The sequence below is a fragment of the Hyperolius riggenbachi genome, chromosome 8, assembly GCF_040937935.1.
Source record: "Hyperolius riggenbachi isolate aHypRig1 chromosome 8, aHypRig1.pri, whole genome shotgun sequence".
NCBI lineage: Eukaryota > Metazoa > Chordata > Amphibia > Anura > Hyperoliidae > Hyperolius > Hyperolius riggenbachi.
In genome coordinates, this window is record NC_090653.1 from 274,493,643 (window position 1) to 274,509,639 (window position 15,997).

The following is a 15,997-nucleotide window of genomic DNA, read 5'->3' on the forward strand; positions in this document are numbered from 1 at the left end:
GACTGGAGCATCGGTGAGTGGCTGCGCGGGCACAGGATGTCTGCGGGGGACCATTAGAAGCCCCGGGTAAGTTCAACTCATTTTCCCCCGACCCCCTACAGTATTCCTTTAAGAAAAATGTGATATGAAAAATATATATATACTAGTGGTCTGTTTTTCTGCCGCCGCCACCAGTCAGTGCGCATGCGCATGCACGCAACCGCCGCGCGCGCACCCGCCTCACTCCCTGGTCCCGTCCAGCTGTCCATGTCCATTACTACGCACATGCGCAGTAGCATATAACGGACACAGGGACAAATGTTGGTCGCAGCGACACAGGTTTTATAGTATGGGATATATATATTTCTGCTGGTTTCCATCTTTACTGTTTCTCTGTGATGTCACTTGTACCCCCCCATTTTTTTTTAACCAAGCTCAGTTTTAATTTACTTCTTGTTTTACAGAACCGTACCTCGTAACAGCAAACATCACCTAGATAACAGGTTTATGTCACTGTTCAAACTCATGGAAGGGGGGGATTTAAAGGGAATCTGAGAGGAAAAGACAATTAAAAAATCCTACATACCTGAGGCTTCCTCCAGCCCCCTCCGGCCTGATCGCTCCCTCAGCGCAGTCCTATGCCTTCTGTATCCTCCATAACGGCTCACGGTATCTTGGCCAGTAGGAGTTTATTGCGCTTGTGCGGCCTGGGCATGCACACCCGCCCCGTTACACTCCCTTTCCTGGGAGCTGCCTGCGCAGTACTACTTCACAGGCGCAGGACTCTCCTTTTCAGACAAGTACTGTGGCATTCTCTGTCTCCGCCCACTTACAGACAAGCATTGTGGCGTTCTCTGTATCGAATATTAAGAGTTCCATGGCACTCGTCTGTAAGGGGGCAGGGCTAAGTGCCAGAAGTCGGTGCACACGGGGTCTCAGAGGGCGAGTTATTTCTGTCTGAAATTAATCAAAATTAAAGATTGGACAGGATGGAAATATGTCGCTCAAAAGGGGGCTGTCGGGTGCACGGCAGTAATGGCGTTCAATTTCAGGACAACTGACGGACCCCTGGCTTGTCTCCCCAATGTAAAATGTCCTCCCCCACCCCCTGCTATGATGAGTGTTGCAGCGGAGTGTATGGTCACGTATCCATCGACACGCCTCTTCCTGTATCTTCTCTGCATCATAGCCAGGGCGCCTGAATCTCGTGAACAGATAGCATGTATGTGGGAGGCTAATCGTTAGATAGGTGAGTGTATACTCCGCTGCCAACATTCTGCACAGCCCTGGGGAGCCCATAGAAGGGGAGATCTCGGGCGGAGTTGGTTCTATAAATTCTAATGGAAATCTGTGCACAGTATGTGCAAATGATCCTTCTCTGATCAGATAGGATCTGAGAGGGATCTATCTGCTGGTCGAATCTGGTGGCCATCTACCACTGTATGGGCACCTTAAGGCCCCTTTCACACTGGTGCGGTACAGAGGGTCATTTTACCGCACCTCACCGCTATGCTAATAAAAGCCAATGGGTGCTTTCATACAGCATGCGGTCCGGTGCAGTGCGCTGGAAGTCGCCGATCTACCGCGCGGACAAACCGACGTTACCGCACTAATTCTGTGATGACCTGCGGCGACGTGGAGTGGACCGGAAGTCATGTAAGTTTATGGCGACGCAGGGTTTCCCACAATGCAGGCGTTACGACATGCATGCGTGGAAGGCTATTTTTACAATACGCTTCTGCGCACTTCCGTATCTCTAAAACAGGAAGCGATTGCAAGCGAGCGTCACTTCCTGTTTGGATCCTGACCAGAAAGTGATTACCGCATACTAACACTGTAATCCCCGAAGGCCTGGTTTTGGCGTTGCGGTGCGGTACCCGACGCAACGCTGTCAGCAATGTACAGTCTGTAGCCAGCTTAAAGTGTACCTGAAATGGGGCCACAACAAAAAAATATACATACTTCCTCCAGCCCCCTCCCGCCTGATAGCTCCCACAACGTCCTTTTCTGACTCTCCGTTCGCCCACAACTGGCACCAGGAAAATCCTACTGTTGGGGCCAGTCTGTGCAGGTGCAGTATGCCCAGGTGGGCTCCCCCGGCCGTCTAGCTCCTGTTGCTGTACTGTACTGCGCAGGCACAGAATACTCCCGGCATTGTGAACGCGGCGGGAGCGCGCATGCAGCCAGGCCACACATGCGCAGTTGGCCCCCGGACCAGAGGACTTTCCGGGGCCAATTGCAGGCGAATGGGGAGTCAGAAGAGGACGGTGTGGGAGCTATCAGGCCAGAGGGGGCTGGAGGAAGCCCCAGATATTGTATATTTTTTTTTATTGTGGCCCATCTCAGGTTCCTTTTAATTGTGACTATTTGTACAGCATTAGGTTGGGTGAGAAGAATTGCATAAAATGTATTCCTAGAAATTGGCTTCAAAATATTCTGAGAAAATGCTTATAATTTTAGTTTGGCAACTGTCTGCCCCAGAGCAAAATGTTAGAAATCATGCTTGCAAAGAATTCAGTAGTCTCTCTGTCCTTCTTGTAAACAATCTAATAACGTGAATCCATGCTCCCTCTAGAGGGCAATCAGCTAACTGCATTTTGTTTTTCTGCAAGAACAATAGTGGGAGCAGACTGCGATCAGAGTTACATAGGACTCAGAGGTGGGACAAGGTCCTCCAGCACCGAAGGCTGAGACACCAAAGTGTGCCCCTCCATCCCTCCACCCCAGCCGTCACACACTGATTGCTATTAAACTAAGAGGTGCCACAGGGCCCACAACCTCCCCAACACCTTAATATCTAGTTATCTGGCTTGCAGTCACTGCCATGTATCCCCTTTTCTTATTTCTTTCTGCTTCAAACACAATTATGAATGACAGCTGAATGAATTGTGCGCCCCCCCCCCCCCCTACACTGCGCCCTGAGGCTGGAGCCTCTCCAGCCTGTGCCTCGGCCCGGCCCTGATAGGACTAGATAGATTTTAATAGAAGTCCAGTGGCAGTGTTCGGCATTCATCGTCCAAATCACAGATGCGGTCATCTTCGCCCTTTGCTGTAGACATGTGTGAATGGTTAGTGCTCTATTCTGCGCACAAATGATTACTCTGTCTGTGTTCAGACTTCAAAGTTTTAAAGGACACGTGAAGTGAGAGGAATATGGAGGCTGCCATACTTGGTGACTTTTAAAGAGACCTTTTCAGCCTCACTTCTTATATCCTATACGTTCCCATACCTGTTCTAATGTGGTGTGGATTACTGCAGCCTTTTCTAGTTGCACTGTCTCTGTAATATGTCTAATCTTCTTTTCTTTGTCAAGCTTTGTCGACCCAGGGAGGAATGGACGGCCTCTGTTGTAATCAATAGAAGTTATGCACGCCCCCTCCAGGCTCACTCCTGTGTGCATTGTTTATTCCTGTGTGTGATATACACACACATATACACAAACGTCACTTCCTGGTTGGCGGCCATGTTTTTTGTTTGTAAACACTGCCTAAAACTGGCGATTAAAAGCCAGGATCGCGGCGGGGAGCTGCGGAAACGGCAAAGAGGGATCCATTCGTATGTTTTTATTGTACAAATCAAACAGTACAGATTCTCTTTAAAGGAAATCTAAAGCAAAAAAACAACAACAAAAAAACAGTTTAACTTATGTGGGGTTTCTTCCAGCCCCCTTCAGCCATCCTGTGCCCACGCCGTGATTCTACGATGCTCCTGACACCTGCAGCACCAGTCTTTCAGCTGGAAGTGCGGCCCCTGTCTTCGCACCTCCTGGTTGCGTACATAAGAGTACGTAAAAAATCTATTGCACACGTGCAGAACGCTCCCGGAAACAGCAGCACAATTCAGGACGCATGCGCCAGCGTGTGCTCAGTGGCCGCCAGCTCGCTGAGTTGCCAGGCTGAAAGAGGGCGCTTGACTGAAACATTGCAGAATAAACAGCGTGGATAGAGAATGGTTGCAGGGAGCTGGTGCAAGCCCCAGGTAAGTTAAACTCTTTTTTTTTTTTCGCTTTAGGTTTACTTTAAACTTAAATGCAAATTGCCTGACTGTCCTGCCGATCCTCTGCCTCTAATACTTTTACCTCGAGAAAGCATGCAGATGCTTGTTTCAGGTGTGTAATGCCGGCACTACTGCAGCCAAATGGGGCAGCAGAACTGTCAGGGGACTGGTGTAGATTTGGACTACATTTCTTCCAGAGTAAAATGAGCCATACATTACTTTTCTCCTATGTTGCTGGCATTTACAGTAAGTAGTAGAAATCTGACATTACCGACAGGTTTTGGGTTAGTCCATCTCTTCATGGGGGATTCTCAGCATGGCCTTTATTCTTTACAAAGACATTCCATGAAAAAGGTTTATACAAAGATTTATACAGTGGGCAGCACGGTGGCGTAGTGGTTAGCTCTCTCGCCTTGCAGCGCTGGGTCCCTGGTTCGAATCCCAGCAGCCAGGGCACTATCTGCAAAGAGTTTGTGTGTTCCCTCCGTGTCTGCGTGGGTTTCCTCCAGGCATTCCGGTTTCCTCCCACATTCCAAAAACATACGGATAAGTTAATTGGCTCCCCCTAAAATTGGCCCTAGACTACAGTACTTACACTACATAATATAGACATATGGCAATGGTAGGGATTAGATTGTGAGCTCCTTTGAGGGACAGTTAGTGACAAGATATATATATATATATATATATATATATATATATATATATATATATATATATATATATATATATATATATATACTGTACAGCGCTGTGTAATATGTCGGCGCTATATAAATACTAAATAATAATAATAATACAAAGATGCTGCCCAGCCTCCCTGCTCACTGCCCAATTTTTTGGCAATTGGACGGAGCAACTGCCATTCAATAATGTGCTTAAAAAAAAAAAAAGAAAACCCTGAGAACCCCCCATGAAGAGATGGACTAACCCAAAACCTGTCGGTAATGTCACATTTCTACTACTTACTGTAAGTGACAGCAACATAGAAGAAAGTTAATTTATGGCTCATTTTACTCTGGAAGAAATGTACTTCTTATTTGTGTATGTTTACATGTATTTAAAGTTTTAAGATTTTCACGACAGAGGTCCTTTAAGCACCAGAGGCTTTTTGTCTTTTCACTTCCCGATTACTGTGATTGGCTCACAGTAATCATGAGGTCAGCAGCCAATGGCAGCTGAGTTCTGAGCTGAGGGGATGCGCTATTGCATCCCATGCACAGACTTGGGCGCCGTTAAAACCACACCGCATCAGGCTTAGGGTGTCACAAGTGCAGCGTAGCTTTAACTACGGATAGCTGAGGTCAGCGATTAATACAGACGTTAGTGGAACCAGGAGAGGAGCCAGAAGGACACTGGGGGATCTCGGGGGCTACGAGGGGCTGGAGGAAGCCCCAGGTAAGTGCAAATTGGGATTTTTGGCTTAGCTCAGGGTTTTTTAAAAAAACTTTGAAAACAAACAAAAAAACATAGGGCTTTATTCATCAAGCTGCACTGCTAAAGCAGCACAGCTTAATGAGAGGAGCAAGCTCAATGCACACTATGCTGTGGTAGTGCAGTGTAGCGTGCGCTGATAACTTACTCGTACATTCTAAGTAACGGCTGCTCCAATGAACCCGCCCTGAGCCCTGGTGGGTCCAGTAGCTTTAAAGAGACACTGAAGCGAAGAAAAAATTATGATATAATGATTTGTATGTGTAGTACAGCTAAGAAATAAAACATTAGGAGCAGAGACATACGTCTAATATTGTTTCCAGTACAGGAAGAGTTAAAGGGGAACTGAAGAGAGAGGTATATGGAGGCTGTCATGTTTATTTCCTTTTAGACAATACCAGTTGCCTGGCAGATCTGCTGATCCTCTGCCTCTAATACTATTAGTCATAGCCCCTGAACAAGCATGCAGCAGATCCAGTGTTTCAGTGGTTCAGACTTATAAGTCTGATCTGACAAGACTAGCTGCATGCTTGTTTCTGGTTTTAATCAGATACTACTGCAGAGAAATAGACCAGCAGGGCTGCCAGGCAACTGGTATTGATTAAAAGGAAATAAACATGACAGCCTCCATATACCTCTCTCTTCAGTTCCCCTTTAAGCCAGTTGTTATCTAAGCAAAAGAGCCATTGACCTCCACGACTTTCAAGGTCGCAGAGAGCTCTGTCTTCTGAAGCTTATTATCTCAAGTGTCTGGCATTGTTTCTTTTTTTTTTTCCTGCAGAGAACAGTTCAAAATTTCACTAGCCTGCTCTGTAAAATCATTTAGAATGCTGAGTAGTGTGTAAACTGCAAATATTAGAGAATGATGCAATGTTACAAAAAAACACTATATAACTGAAAATAAAAATATGAGAATATCTTCTTTGCTACAAATATTCTAGTAATTATTCTACTACACAACCAATTCATTATATCATAATTTTTTTTCGCTTCAAGGTCAATTTGGTGTCAGGTTCAGTACATTGTTTTAAAAGTGGTCTTCTGTAGGGATGAGCTCTCGGAATCCGAGTTCAGAGCACACATTGAAAACTCGAAAATTCAGCACTTCCGAGTACCGCATTTCGTTTTCCATTGAACTCAGTAGCGCCAACGTCCGCGGCTAATTGTAAAGCACCCGTACATGCTATTATCATCGAATTTGCCACATATATTACGCAGATGAATAGGAACATGGTAAAAAACATTTTGTGAAAAGACCGTATAGTTTATGAAAAAAGCGATTTCAAGGTTTCATAGGAAAAATGTTTTTTAAACTGTGTAAAATGACACTTTGCTGCGGGGCAAGGTGCTGCATTCCGAGTTCTGTATGCATATTGTATACATTTCATGAAAACAGACAGCGTGGGGTCCCCCCTCCTGAGCCTCCTTAACCCCTTGACCCCCATGCAAGCTGGGATAGCCAGAATGTGTAGCATTGGACGCGTGGTGCTCCGCACCCTGTGCAATGCCAGCCCGCATAGTCCATAGAATGGGGGGGGGGGGACTCTGGAGCGGAGGGGTGGCCAAGCCTCCCCCTCCCCCCTAGAGCCTTTGTCCAATCCCAGGAGGAGGTGGGGGCCACCGCTGTCCTGGGGGGGTTCATGGTGGCAACCTGGGGTCCCCTTTAACGTGTGGATCCCTGGAGGCCCGCCCCCTCCCCAGGAGAAATTAGTATAGGGGAACACAGTACCCCTTACCCCTTACCAATTTCTGCAAAGAGTTAAGAAAGAAAGAAAAACACGACTACGAAAAAAGGCCTTTATTGTTCTAAATTAACCAGGGATACTTACCTTGCGATAATTCCACGATATCCTCAGAAGTGGTTCCACGCAGGGCCGGGCCGAGGCAGAGGCTGAAGAGGCTCCAGCCTCAGGGCAGCTGTCATTCCCAATTGCGTTTGAAGCGCAAAGAAATAAGAAAAGGACATACATAGCATTGACTGCAAGCCAGATAACTAGAGATTAAGGTGTTGGGGATGTTGGGGGCCCTGGGGCACCTCTTAGTCTAATAGCAATTAGTGTGTGACGGCTGGGGTGGGAGGGATGGAGGGGCGCACTTTGCAGTCTCAGCCTTGGGTGCTGGAGGACCTTGTCCCGGCTCTGGTTCCACGCAGGGATGAGCAGAAACTACGCCAGTGCGAATTTACGCATCGTAGTTCGCATCTACGCATCGTAGTTCGTAGGCGAAGTTTCAAAACTACCCTTACGAATGTATGCGTAGCAAAGTACCGCCACGCGTAGCTTACGCCCACTATGCGTAGTTAACATGTATATTGCATAGTGAACTACGAATACATTACTCGTGTCTATATTTACGCGTACGATTGTATACTTACTTACAAATTTACGCATTGGAAAGGGGAATGTACGCATAGAAGAGAAATTAATGCTTAAAATTTTCCACATACAGGCATAAGCATCCGCGTAATTGTGTATTTTAACGCGTAGTCTACGAAATGCATACGAAGCAAATATTTTATTTCGAAGCTGTAGTTTGGCAAAGCGTAATTGCGTAAAACTACGCGTAGTTTTAGCGTAGCGAAGTTGGCTGACTACAACCATCCCTGGTTCCATGATGGTATCCTCTGAGGAGGTCTCACTACCACACCGGCGAACTCCTGCCCCTGAATCGCCATAGACAGCCTCTGCATCTGTATAGCAGAGGCTGGGAACACAAAAATTGGCTTTGGAAACAAGAATTTTTGGCACTTTAAATTAGACATGCTAGCCAGACTCAGAAAGAAATCACTCTTCGCAGAAAAAAAACAGCACAGCTCATCTACTGTAAATGTTTTACAGCTATGACACACCCTATATTTTTCTTTTTTTTTTGCAAAACTTTTTAATACATCTGAAGGGAATCTGAAGAGAAAATTATATAATGATATAATGAATTGTATGTGTAGTACAGCTAAGAAATAGAACATTAGCAGCACCGATATGAGTCGCATATTGTTTCTAGTACAGAAAGAGTTAAGAAACTTCAATTGGTATCTATGCAAAAGAGCTTCTCCGAGCTCTCTGACTAATTCAGTCAGAGAGCAATGCTATTTTCTGAAACACTTATCTCAACCTGTCTCTCACTGTTAATTGTTTAAAGGGAACCTAAACTGAGAAGTATATGGATTTTTCCTTTAAAAAATAATACCAGTTGCCTGACTCCCCTGCTGATCCTGTGTCTCTAAAGCCCCGTCTACACGGGGAGATGTTGTGGCGATCCGGTGGCTCGATTAGCCGCCGGATCGCCTCTTCCGCGTCCCCGCGCGTACCCGCCGCTTCCCCGCTCGCCGCGCGTGCGCCAGATTCGATTCCCCGCTCGTCTTCGCCGGTGCCGCTTATCTTCCGCTCGATTCCCTGCCATTGTCCCCTCGCGGGGAGCGAGCAGGGAATCTACGCGTGTAGATGCGGCTTAATACTTTTAGCCACAGCCCCTGAACATGCATGCAGATCAGGTGCTCTGACTGAAGTCAGACTGGATTAGCTGCATGCTTGTTTCAGGTGTGTGATTCAGCCACTACTGCAGCAAAAGAGATCATCAGGAATGCCAAGCAACTGGTATTGTTTAAAAGGAAACATCCATATCCATATCCCTTTAAAGGGAACCTCAACTGAGTAAAATTATTTAAAATAAACACATGATGTAGCTGCAAATTAATATTACATACTTACCTCATCATCAGTTCCTCTCAGAAGCTCGTCGTTTTCTTCTTACAGTGATCCCTTCCAGTTCTGGCAATATTTTGTCAGAACTGAAATATACCAGTTGCTGTCAGTTATATATCAGCTGCTGCCAGTTACAACTGAATGTGCAAGGTAATGTCCATGCTTTGCTATGGCTCAAGTGGGCAATATTACATTTTAACTGTGTACTGACCAGGAAGCTATTATGGGGTAATGGCCATTTTTAAAATATAGGATGGAGAATTCCATTGATCATAGTGGACAAATGGGATGCAGGAGAGGAGAAAGAGATTGAGGAGTAGATTACACAGGAGATAAGTAGTACATGTTCATGTTTATTTTGACTTTTAATTTTCAGTTCAGGTTCTCTTTAAGGCTTTTCTGCCAGGAAGTTCAAAGGCTCATTAGCTCTGCTCTGTTTCATCATTTAAAATGCAGAGTAATTTGTAAACTGCAAATATTAGACAACGATGCAATGATATAAAAAAAAGCTATATAACTGAAAATAAAAATATGGAACTCTTTTCTTTGCTACTAATGTGCTATTAATTATCCACACTACACATACAATTCATTTTATCATACGTTTGTTTTTTTTTGCTTCAGTGTCACTTTAAAGAGACGGTCTAATCTGGAGCTTTAAGAATGTCAAGGAACTAATGTGTGGCCCAATACTGGATGTACTAATTTTCCTGGGAAAAATACAGCTCTCCACACCCCTTCATTGAGTCTGCCGTGAATATATATTTATAGAGTTGGCCAGGCACGACGGCAAATAAGGCAGAGAATGAAACATATGGGAACAGGTGTGATGCAGGTGACAGTGCGGGCCTCATGCCAGGGACCTCGGATAGGTAAACATAGCTGTAATATAACTTCAGAGTACAGACTAGAGCTCTGACTGTGATTGCCATGTATTCATCTATGGCAGAAGCGCCAGGAGGGGCAGCAGAATACACTGAATGCAAGACAGGGCCGCATTCCAGTTCAAACTCCTAACACTATAATGCTGGGAATACACGGCTCAATTGTGAGCCATTAAAGGGAACCTAAACTTAGAGGGATATGGATGTTTCCTTTTAAACAATACCAGTTGCCTGGCTTCCTGCTGCTCTCTTTGGTTGTAGTAGTGGCTGAGCCACACACCTGAAACTAGCATACAGCTAATCCAGTCTGACTTCAGTCAGAGCACCTGATCTGCATGCTTGTTCAGGGGCTGTGGCAAAAAGTATTAGAGACACAAGATCAGCAGGAGAGTCAGGCAACTGGTATTATTTTAAAATGAAAAATACATATCCTTTTCAGTTTAGGTTCCCTTTAAGATGGCTCAATACATAATAGATAATTTCTGACATTTCCGATCTTCCTCCCGATCGTTTCGCCGCTCGATTCCGTATTGAAGTGAATGGAAAAAGATAAGAAAAACGAGTGGAAGGTAAGATAATTGACTGCGAAATCAAGCGGCGAAACGATCGAGTGGGAGAATCGATCGGCAAAATCGAGCCGTGTATGCCCAGCATTAGGCTAGGTTTCCACTTGTGCATTTTGTATTTGATTTTTTTTTGCATAGAAAATGTGTATTAGTTTAGCAACAAATGGTAGTGAATGAGGCCGTTTCCATAGAATTGTTGTAAGAGGTTCTGCTTCATTTTCTTTAGATATTTTATGTGTATCGGCCGCAATTCGCGTATAATGCTTTGCAATGGCATCGCAATGCAATGCTAATTTTCGCATTATTTGTGCGAAAATTTGCATTAAATGGATGGTTACAGGAAATTGTCAGCAGTCATGACTAAGCTGTTTCTAGGCAGATTATGTTAAATTTGGCTAATGCAAATTTACGCGTACAAAATTTGAATAAAAACACGTACAAATTTACATGCAAATAATTGCTAATCAGAAAAATCGTGTACAATTTTTTTGGACGCTAAAATGTCATGCTACAGTACAAGTGTAGCCTCATACAAGGCACTACATAAGCTATCCTCTTCATACATTTCTTCATTCATCTCCAGATATCATCCCTCCCAGAACTTTCGCTCCACCCACAAGACTGTCTTGTCATTCATTCCGATTGGTCACCTCCTCTCACATCCAGGACTTCTCACGAGTGTCACCTCTCATTTGGAACTCTCTCCCACAGCCTGCACGAGCGCCTGCGCAGTATGCTCTGGTCCATGTGGTGGTGATTGACAGCGGCGCTCGCACTGGCACAGTACAGGCCGACCTCCAGGTGGGCCCGACGTCATCGCCGGGGACCGGGAAGCTTCACAGGCGAACGCCTCACCGCGGAGCTGCAGCGAGGGACATGCTGGGAGCTTGGGGCTGGACGAAGCGCTGGGTAAGTAGCACTTATTTTCCTTATAATCGCCTGATGACTCCTTTAAGTACTGAAGTGATAAGATAACTCTCTCACTGTGAAAACTTATCTCTGCACCTTAATAAGGCAAGATCGATGTGTGGAGGTACGTTTTCTCTTGCCTTATTATCTCCAGCATGATCTTAGTGAACTGAGGCCAATGTTTAAGCCAGAAACACCATTACCGGTGTGCTCCTCTGGATGGGAAGGCAGTGTGTTTTTATTCTTTTAATGCTTACAATGATTCACTAAAGCTCTCAAGGGCCACATAAAATGGCAATGAGGGCCGCACTTTGCCCGCGGGCCTTGAGTTTGACACCTGTGCTGCAGAGGCTTCCAACACTGTCCTCCAGACCACAGCTGGCACTTGCGGAGCCCTCCCAAAAATCTGACAAGAGCTTGTCGATTTCTGAACATGACCGTGCTCCTCTTCAAGCACAACCTTGGCCATACCGTGGCTGTGAGAGTACAGAAGCACCTGCGCAGTAAGCCAGAGCCTCTTGGGCATGGGCGGCACCACGCTGCTGTGCAGGTGTGGCTGTGCTTTTGTGGGAATATAAAAAATCGAGCTTGCATCGCAGTATGTTTGCAACCATTATTTGCAATGGGAAACAAGCCTAAATGGGTGGACACATGCACAAAGAATGTCATCCACGGGAATCAGGACTCCATCCCTGGAACAACAGTACGGGGCTGTACCGATGCATTCTGGTGCAATGAAGTGGGAAAGAGAGAGGATGGCATAGTGCACGACAGAGGCGTTGCTAGGATCCTAAAAGATCTGGGGCACCTCAGCCGAAAAATGGGTGTGGTCATATACCAGAATGTGGGTGTGGTCATGGGTGGAGCCAGAATTACATGAACTTAAGAGCGGTCTAAGTAGGCCTGCTCAGAAAAATGTTGGATGAAACCCCCATCTCCATTTATACAAAAAAAAAAAAAAAAAAAAAAAAGAGCAACATATCTGATAAATAGGCAGGGTCACTTAAACATAACTAGGCTTCTGTTCTGGCTGGTCTGCCTTTCTGCTGGGCAAGCTGGTCTGCTGCCAGTCCCCCCATATCATTCCCTGGCCTTCTAGTGGACCCCCTCCCATGCTCCCATGGACCTCCCATTGAGGCACCACAACTCCTAGCATGCCCCCATAGAATAAACCACAGCTCCCTGCATGCCCCATAAAAGCACCACAGCACCCAGCATAGCATCACAGCAACCAATATGCCCACATAGAGGCACCACAGCACCCAGCATACCCCCCATTGATGTTATGTTGGGTGGTATAGTGCCTCTATGGGGCATGCTGGGTGCTGTTGTGTCATGCTGGATGCTGTGGTGCCTCTGCTCTGCCTGTGGGACATCCGGGGCACCCCAGAATAGATCCGGGGCATGTGCCACTGATCTTTGGGGCTAGCAACACCCCTGGTGCACGACAGAACGGCTTCCAGCATAGGGAGGCTGTAGCGACACTAGATTCTCGGCAAATACAGCCCTGACTGCCCGCCTTGCCCAAGAACCCTCTAGCGTATGTACAAGCAGAGCAGGATCATCCACCAGGCAACCTAGGCAGGTGCCTAAGGCCTAGTGGGTGTCAAGGGGCCCACCTACCACCTTCCTAACCTCGCTTCACTTTAGCTTACCGAAAAGTCTACAAGGTGGCCCTGAATCCATTACCTTGCTTAGGGCCCCATTATATAGAGTGACCAGACGTCCCGGATTGCCCGGGACACGTCCCGGATTCGGGGTCCGCTGTCCCAGGCTTAATGAGGTCCCGGGAAACGTCCCGCTTTCAGCAGCGGGACGTCCCGGCCTCGGGACTCTGGCCACTCTCTCCTCAATGAACTGGCAGCGGCGTCTATAGACGCCGTGCCAGTTCATTGCCCGCAGCCCCGCTCCAGCCTCCTCTTCCGGTGTCTGTTTCCGACACCAGCAGGCGAGCAGGGCTACGGCAAGATGGCTGCCGGAGCCCTGTACTGGAGACCTATTTGTGTCACTAGTACAGGGCTTCGGGCGCCATCTTGCCGTAGCCCTGTCAGCGCGGGAGACCAGAGCAGGAGGAACAAGACGGTCCCGGGACGGAGCAGCGCGCCAGAGGCCGGACACTTCTGCCAGGTGAGTAAATGCTTTCTTTTCCAGGTGAAATGTTTGCCCGCATTGTTTCTTTTCCAGGTGAAATGTTTGCCCGCATTGTTTCTTTTCCAGGTGAAATGTTTGCCCGCATTGTTTCTTTTCCAGGTGAAATGTTTGCCCGCATTGTTTCTTTTCTGGTGAAATGTTTGCCCGCATTGTTTCTTTTCCAGGTGAAATGTTTGCCCGCATTGTTTCTTTTCCGGTGAAATGTTTGCCCGCATTGTTTCTTTTCTGGTGAAATGTTTGCCCGCATTGTTTCTTTTCTGGTGAAATGTTTGCCCGCATTGTTTCTTTTCTAGTGAAATGTTATTGTTTGCCCGCATTGTTTCTTTTCTGGCGAAATGTTTGCCTGCAGTGCGTTTCTTTTCTGGCGAAATGTTTGCCCACAGTGCGTTTCTTTTCTGGCGAAATGTTTGCCGCATTGCGTTTCTTTTCTGGTGAAATGTTTGGCCGCAGTGCGTTTCTTTTCTGGTGAAATGTTTGCCCGCAGTGCGTTTATTTTGTACTGACATGTTGCCCGCATTGCGTTTATTTTGTACTGACATGTTTGCCCGCATTGCGTTTATTGTCTGGTGAAATGTTTGCCCGCATTGCGTTTATTTTGTACTAACATGTTGCCCGCATTGCGTTTATTTTGTACTGACATGTTTGCCCGCATTGCATTTATTTTATACTGACATGTTGCCTATTGCGTTTATTTTCTGGTGTCCGGGGTAACTGTTACTGCATTTATTATTTAATGGTCATAGATGGCTATGTTTGCTGCTTTGTGGTTACGGTATACTATTAGCATCACACAGTTTCTGCACACCCATGATACAAAGTCTCGTTTGTCCACATCATGGCGTAAACACTGCTTTCTTATGCCTCGCTGTTACATCATTACGTTAGCTCCGCCCATACAATGTCATGGCCACGCCCATTTTTTCGGCCGCAGCCCCCCTCCCCCAGTCTTCGCCGCTGCGTGCTCCTCACTCCTTCCCACTTTTCGCCGCGGCGCGCTAAGCGCGCCGCCCCCCCCCCCCCCCCGTCCCAGGTTGGACCCACAAAAATATGGTCACTCTACATTATACCTTAATCCATGTCTGTGTACAAGGCTTTAGGCGCTCTGCTAATTAAGTAATCAGACAGTCGATTTAGAACTGAGCCTGGATGTAAGTTTTAAAATGCCACTGCTTTATCCAAAGTCTGTTTGTGAATCTGATTTAAGAATACAGTAATTAAGCAAGGCGTACAAACACGACAGCAGGTGAACAATGCAGCCTACGGCCTGAGAAAGCCAAAAAGACGTACCCACAATGTGCCGGAACAAAGCTAACACAAAGCAAATGTGATAGGGTAAAGATTTATAGACAGCGGTGCCAACATAAACATCGTCAGGAGCAGAGGAGGAACCCACAAGTGTGTTCACATGACACCATATAGAACACTTGGCCAGACTGGCGATAAGCCCTATGGATGAAGACATGCAAATCGTGGCCTGATTATGACATTTCAAAGCCATTAAATTATAGCTCAGTAAATAACAAGGGGTTACATCGAGGTCACAGCCTCACCCCTCAAACCTGTCCTCACATCAGAGGAAAAGGCATGGAATCTTATAGCAACTCTGAAGCCAGAGGGAAAAAAGACTTAAAGGGATACTTAAGTAAAAAAAATAAAAATGATTTTTACTCACCTGGGCATCCCTTAGCCCACTGAAGCTGTATGGTGCCCTCGCAGCCTCGATCCGATCCTCCTGTCCCCGGCGGCGGCTACTTCCGGGTTCGGCAACAGCCGCGGACAGGCTGGGAACGCGAGGGATTCTCCGCGTTCCCAGCCGCTATATCACCCTCTATGCTGCTATAGCGTATATGTTATACGCTATAGCAGCATAGAGGGTGATATAGCGTCTAGGAACGCGGAGAATCACTCGCGTTCCCAGCCTGTCCGCGGCTGTCGCCGAACCCGGAAGTAGCCGCCGGCGGGGACAGGAGGATCGGAGGGAGGCTGTGAGGGCACCATACAGCTTCAGGGGGCTGAGGGATGCCCCAGGTGAGTAAAAATCATTTTTTTTTTTTTACTTAAGTATCCCTTTAAAGGGAAACTTAAAGTGTACCAGAGCTGTTCTAACTAAAATGTTCTATACATACCTGTGGCTTCCTCCAGCCCCATATGCACGGATCGCTCCCACGCCGCTGTCCTCAATCTTCCTGTAGCTCTGATACCGGGTCCCCGCACTTCAGTCAGTCGAGGCCAGTCTGACGTAAGTGAAGTGCGTTGCTTACGTATCTCTCCAGCAGCCGCTGGAGAGATACGTAGAGCCTGCCTAGACTGGCCCGACTGACGGAAGTGTGGGGTCCCGGTATCGGAGCTGCGAGAGACTGAGGACGACGGCGTGGGA